This window comes from Acanthopagrus latus, chromosome 21, assembly GCF_904848185.1.
Source record: "Acanthopagrus latus isolate v.2019 chromosome 21, fAcaLat1.1, whole genome shotgun sequence".
In the NCBI taxonomy this organism is placed as follows: domain Eukaryota; kingdom Metazoa; phylum Chordata; class Actinopteri; order Spariformes; family Sparidae; genus Acanthopagrus; species Acanthopagrus latus.
In genome coordinates, this window is record NC_051059.1 from 1,239,341 (window position 1) to 1,245,817 (window position 6,477).

Here is a 6,477-nt window from a genome sequence, read left to right on the forward strand (position 1 = left end):
CCTATTGAGTAGTGAGCATTCTCTCCAGTCACCTCTGAAACTAAAATGTCACAAAATGTATAAAAGCTAAAGTCCCCCATAATCATAAAACAATTTCCGAGCATGTAAATATAATACTTTGAGGTTACAGTAGAACATGAAAGAAGATCCATTTTGACAACTTGAACAATACTAATTCTCAGTGAGAACAAGTGAGCTTTATGGTCCTGAAACCTGCTGAAATCAGTCGGTATACTTATTATAAGCTGCATTTCCATTGCTGGTACCAGGTACTTTGTTCTATTTGGTTCCACCACAGGTAGGGGTGTACCCAGGGGCGGGCTGGGGTTGAAATTCACCCCGGGCGCTTGGTTTGGAGAGGCCTTTTATCCAATCGCATGGCAGACACAAGTGGAACCATAATTTTAGCACAAATACATTATTTGCAGTATAAAAACAATCTAAAGATATTAAACACAACACACACAGATTAGTCGGTCAGTAGAGCGTATTGAAGTACATAATGGTCACACATACTATGCATACTCATACTCACACAAAGTTTTTTCAACAATCAAAACTACTGTGTGTTGTCAAAATAGTGGAGATCCATTTACTCATGTCTAATATAAATACCAGTTGAGGTTGAGATGTTGGAAGAGGAAGTGAAGAGGAGATGACAACATCACAGTGTGCCTGTGTAAAATGAGGAACTCTGTTGAGCTTGGCTTTAAGTATAGTAAAATTTGCAATGTACCATGCACAATGGGTAACCATGATGTATTGAAGTTTAGAGATCTAATGAAAATCAGTAAAGAAACGGTGTTGAGCTGAGGTCATGAGCAAGTGTTAAAGAACTAGTCAGGTCAACGTGAGGCCAAAAGGATGTGTCGAAATCTGATCACGCTTTGGGCACGAGCACAGACCGTGACCGAGGCGTGTTGGATCATTATGAAATTGTCAGCCGTCGTCAAGGGACTATTAGTCACTGAATGGAGAGATGGTGGGAAAAATGTCCTAATAAAGACATAAAACCGTGCCACCGTCCAAAGCAAGAGAGAAGCCTTATGAAATCCTAATCAAGGTGTTATCAACCAGTGAATGGAGAGATGCTGAAAACATGTTCTAATAAGGACACACAACCAAGCCAGTGTCCGACTCAAGAGTGTATATAACCTGAGGACTAAAGTTTGTTCTTCCACTCGCTCAAGCCTTGAAGAAACACCTGAGACGGAGAATGTGAGCAGCCTAAACATCACAGAAAGGGCCTCAAGAAATCTTCAGCGGAAACAGACCAAGGAATTAAGAGCACAACGGATTAACCATTTTTGTCAACATGCTGTGGATTACAATTTGGATACTGGAGTACTTTTGTTCATTCTGCTGGCATGAAGTTTGGACTTTGAGGAAGTTATGAGACCTCCGCCGGGGTGGTGATTTGCCTCAAGGACTTGGACTTTCAGGAAGGGAAAGGCTAGTCATTGAAAGACCTGACCCTCTCCATCTCACCTAAATTTAAGTATTTCTAACAAAGGCCTCAGCTCTTTTAGATTAATTGGTTATTAAAAGTATTGGGATTTATCAATAAGTATTTTTGATAATGACTGATAGGCTACTAATTGAAATAAGTATTGCGCTGTATGCTTTGCCCCTGCTAAAATCTATGCAATAAAACCTACAGAAAGTTAAAGTTGTGGACATTGATTTTATGTCCCTTTGATGGAAGCAAAAGTTAGGTGTTAAGTGTGCACACTATCTTAAAGGTTCTTAAAGGTTACTCTAGATGACCAAATTGAAACATTCCCTTAGGGTTTACCAAAAGCCATTAAAATCCAACCTAGCACCATACCAAGTGCACAGATCATTAGAGAGCTGCCATCACGGGCGTGGCTGGTGGCTGTATCCGACTCAAGGGCTATTCATGTCAGGTGCCAAACCAGAGGAAGCAGCGTAGACGTTCGGATTCAGGCATTAGAAGCTAGGCGAGTCGAGGGGCATTTTTGACACCTCCCCTGCTCTTTGACGGTTGAACAAAATGACTTGTGTCAGTGTAATCTTTGCCAGCTGTGACCGTGTCTGGGACGATGACTCTGTTGACAATTTACTGTGACTCAGTTGTTGTTGTGTGCACTTGCTTTGAAGAGTCACTGTTCAGATTCGTTTTTTTTTTTTAGGCTTTTGACCAGGCTCGGCTTCTGCTCAACTGGCTCAATAACTTCACTTGTGTCTGTATCATCAGAATGATCCGTACTAGTCTGTGGAATATATTCTTCTCCACTGTCACCTGAGGTGTCAAAGAGCTCTTCAAATTGAATCCGGTTGTCCATCTTTAGGAAATAAAGTGTAAATTAAATGAATGTCAGCTTAATTAATGTATCCTTTGTTATGAACAATTTACTCCACTCAAGATAATAACAATCAGTAATGAAACGAATGTATTCATCTTTTCTCCCTCATAGTGTGTTGCTTACCGTACTTGTATGCTTTTGGTTCTCCTCAGCCTAGGAATAGTGTCTTGGTCCTCTTTGGAGGGGAAAAGTTCAAAGTCTGAACTTGGACCTGATATCTAGAGTGTCCAAAAGAAATGCATCGAGTTAAAGTTTTAGCCAACAGATGTAGTACAAAATGAGATAAAACAAGACATGACAATGTTAGAATGCATAAGCATCACAATAACTGAAAGCGGGTATTGAAATAGACATGTGGATGTAGCTGGAAATGGAAAGAAAAATACTCCTGACAATTTTTGTTGGAGATTGAGGTTCTGGGTCTTCTGAGCCTTGTAGAAGAAAACATTTGATACTTTCAATTTTTTTGTTTACTTTGATTAATTAATTGGACAATTAATTCATTCACAAGTATGATAAATTGTTACCTTTATAAAAAAAAAAAATGCAATTACAACTGGAAATTAAAGAATAATGAATACTTCACAGAGAAGTGAAAAATCAATGTAAACATCCATACTTATACTGTCCTAATGGGAAAATACTTGGACTCATACTTAAAGCGCATATTGCAGGTCATATTTTTTTACAAAATGCATGTGTAATCTGGTCCAAAAATTACCTTTTGAGAAGTTGATTGAGGATTTAAAATGCTATTCAAGATGTTAGGGGAGATATTTAACCAAAAGGTGACAGTTTTGAGCAAAGCGCCAAAAAATGTTTTTTTTTTTCCAACATCGCGTCATATTACGTTACGAGAGGGAGCACTGTAAGTCTTGTTTCTAACATTTGTTAACTACCTACTTACTCAACATAATGATTTAATTCACGAGAAGCAATGTGACTTGTATAGGTTGTTGTAGTGGAGTGCAGCTAGTTTTCAACTCCCAAGCTAATAAGCGGGCAATACCAGCGAACGCTAGCTAACGCTAGCTAACGTTAGCTAACGCTAGCTAACTTTTGCAACTTCTTTTTTTATAGAACTTGTCTTATGCAAAGACACTCAGGTTGAAGTTGCTCAAACCAGTGATGGTGAGGTGTGTTATGCGCTTAGCTACCCACGGTTTCGCCAAGGTGGCTGGGTAGTTCGCCCTGTCACTGAAAAGCCATCATATGGTTAGCCGCTTCAGTCAGTTCCTAAATATAATTTTTTTTTATCCTTCCCCCAGCATATGCATCAGCCCTCATGGAGTCTCTGAGAGTCGAATACTCCAGGTCACCACAGGCTCTACGAGAGCACAGCACAGATCTGTCCTCCTCTGCACCTGCGCCCCTTTGCAGATCCCTACAGAGAATCAACAAGGATGAGGCTGTTGGCGTGTACCTTGCACAGCATTCACGATTTAATACAAAATGTTGATGCCCCCACAGAGGCTTGCATACTCAAAGTACACACACAATGTGACTTTCTATATATTTTGTATTTATTTGGCACATCTGCATAGAAGTTGCAATGTTGTGTTGTACAGAATGTGCCTCATTTCAACTTTATTTATGAATGTAATTTATGTTTGTTAGCAGTCTTAAACTGCTGCTGCATATAGGGTTAACCATCAAATGCAGATCTGCTTGAGATGTAAAAACGAAAAATCAGACATTGCCTTTGAATTTTGTTACAACAGAAGTATTTAAAAAACAAACAGAAAAATGATGGTACCCTTAACTTCTTAAAATCTTAATTTATATCTTGTTGCACAACCTTTTGAGCCAATCGCTACAGTCAGGTGATTTCTCTAACTCTTGGTCAGACTTCTGCACCTGTAGACTCCTCATGAGCAAACTGCTCCAGCTAACTCAGGTTCAAGGGCTCCTTCTCCCGACTGCATGTTCCAGCTCCTTCCACAGATGTTCAACAGGATTTAGATCAGGACTCATAGAAGAAGCTACTTCAGAACAGTCCAGTGTTTTACTCGCAGCCATTCCTGGGTGTTTGTAGCTGCTGTGTATGTTGTATGCATTTATATTGTATGTATATATATTTATATCGCTCACGAGGAGTCTACAGGTGCAGAAGTCACCTGTAGACTACTCAGAAGAGTTACAGAAATCACCTGACTGCAGTGATTGGCTCAAAAGGTTGTGCAACAAAATATAAAGTTCAGATTAGGCTAAGGATACCATCATTTTTGTCCAGGTCAGTTTCATTATTAATTTCCACAATTTTCTTTTAATGTACTGTTTGTCACCTTTGTCAGTTTCAAGGTATTTCAGTAACAATTGTAGGTTTCTCTTCAACAGGACCAATTTTGTCCACATGTAAATGATCTACAATTTTGGACACATTTTCAGAGAGACACTTGGTAATTGTGATTTGTTTTTTTTTATTATTAATTTTTACCCAAGTGAGGCCATTCAAACCCTTTATAATCTCCTCCTTCCTCTGGAAACTGCTTTCTAATGGCAGACACAACGCAAGCAGGTAGAGGCTTTCTGATGTGCCTGTCCAGAATGCCATAGGCCCAGCGGACAATCTGCCTGTATGCAGTGTATTGGTATTGCCTGGGGATAGGGACAAAAAATGACTATAGCATCGAAAACTGTGACACAGGTAGTAATGATTTTTATTTATTTATTTATTTATTTGCATTTATTGTTTGTTTATATATATATATATATATATATATATATATATATATATATATATATATATATATATATATATATATATATAGCTGTATAATTTTATACATTTAAAATTCTGTGTTGAGCCATATGAACTTTTGTTCTGTTACACATTTTGTACTAAATGACAATAATGACATACATATAAGCCACTTACTTATATGTGTGTGTCTGTGTGTATATACTGTGTGAATTGTAAACATTTTCAGTGTTTGTAAATACTGCAAGAAATATGCTCATTCTGCTTCATACTTATTAAGTCATACAAAGTGATGGTGGTGTATTAGGGTGCATTATATTGACTGGCGCTCCTAATATTTCGCCCCTGATGTGTGATTACTGAGTGAACACAATGTTAGAAACACCTTTCAATATACTGCACCGTTTACCATTATTTATATGTAGCCGGATCATAAAGGATAAGATCGGACACACTGAAATATATTTTAGAGGATCTTTAATACCCCGACTGACCTCAAACAAGGACAGCATGAATTTGCTAATTTTGAGACAGATGTTTATAACAATCAAATAATAAAAGTAGGAATAAAATCCTGTTTCTTTTTCCTTTCTGACTTCTGACTTAATTTATAACTGTCAGTACAAAACAGACAACAGCAGTGGCTGTATTTCTATGTAAACAGAGAATAAACATACGTTAATACATTTCTCAGCCACACTTCTCATTTTAACACATTTTACAGTACACATCAGTTTTTAACTCATATATACTTCATGAATTAACTTAATGTACACCATGAATTAACTCTAAACATTATGAATGAACTCATATGTAAATATTTATACACCCCTTTTATAACATATATTTTTGTAGTACTCTTAAATCAACTCATAATACACTTTAATCACAAAACAAAATCATGTGCTCACTTACTCTTTCCCTAGCTTGTAGCTTGAGAGCCTCACCCCTCTCCTGGATGTAACACACACAGCTCTCTATCTCCCCTCTACATGGGTGATAAGATGCATATCTTAAACAAAAGTTTGCCCATGAAATTGTCTTAATTAACATTTTGGGAACGTACATGCGGCCACTTACGCTGACCCGTGGTCCTCTAGTTTTATTCCCGGTGCAGCGGACACAATGTAAACACGCTCCTTACCGACGACAAATAAACGTGAAGTTTCTGGTCACCAACGTCAGTCTGTCAGCTCGGTCTCACTCTAATTCTTTAACTGCAACAAGTATTCTCTCTGTGTTACCGGATTTATCCGTTTCTGTTCATACACGCAAGGAATACACACTTCGCCATTGCCCGCGCTGAGGAGACTGCTGTTCGCGCGCATGAAGTCTCATGTGATTTCGTCATTCTCGCGAGATTTCCCACCAGGCTGGCCCGAAAGTGAAACTACACATCCCATTAGGCACAGCACATACAAAGAAACACAGTAACCCCTATCCACTTGG

At 38.4% G+C, this 6,477-nt stretch overlaps 1 long non-coding RNA gene across 1 annotated transcript; it reads right to left on the bottom strand.

Annotated features, from left to right (window-relative positions):
* Nucleotides 1-5,488: 5,488 nt before the first annotated feature.
* Nucleotides 5,489-6,477, bottom strand: LOC119011340. The gene is made up of 2 exons (XR_005072170.1): nucleotides 5,944-6,477; nucleotides 5,489-5,680 (listed from the first exon to the last, which is right to left on the bottom strand). It is a non-coding gene; the product is annotated as an uncharacterized LOC119011340 (long non-coding RNA).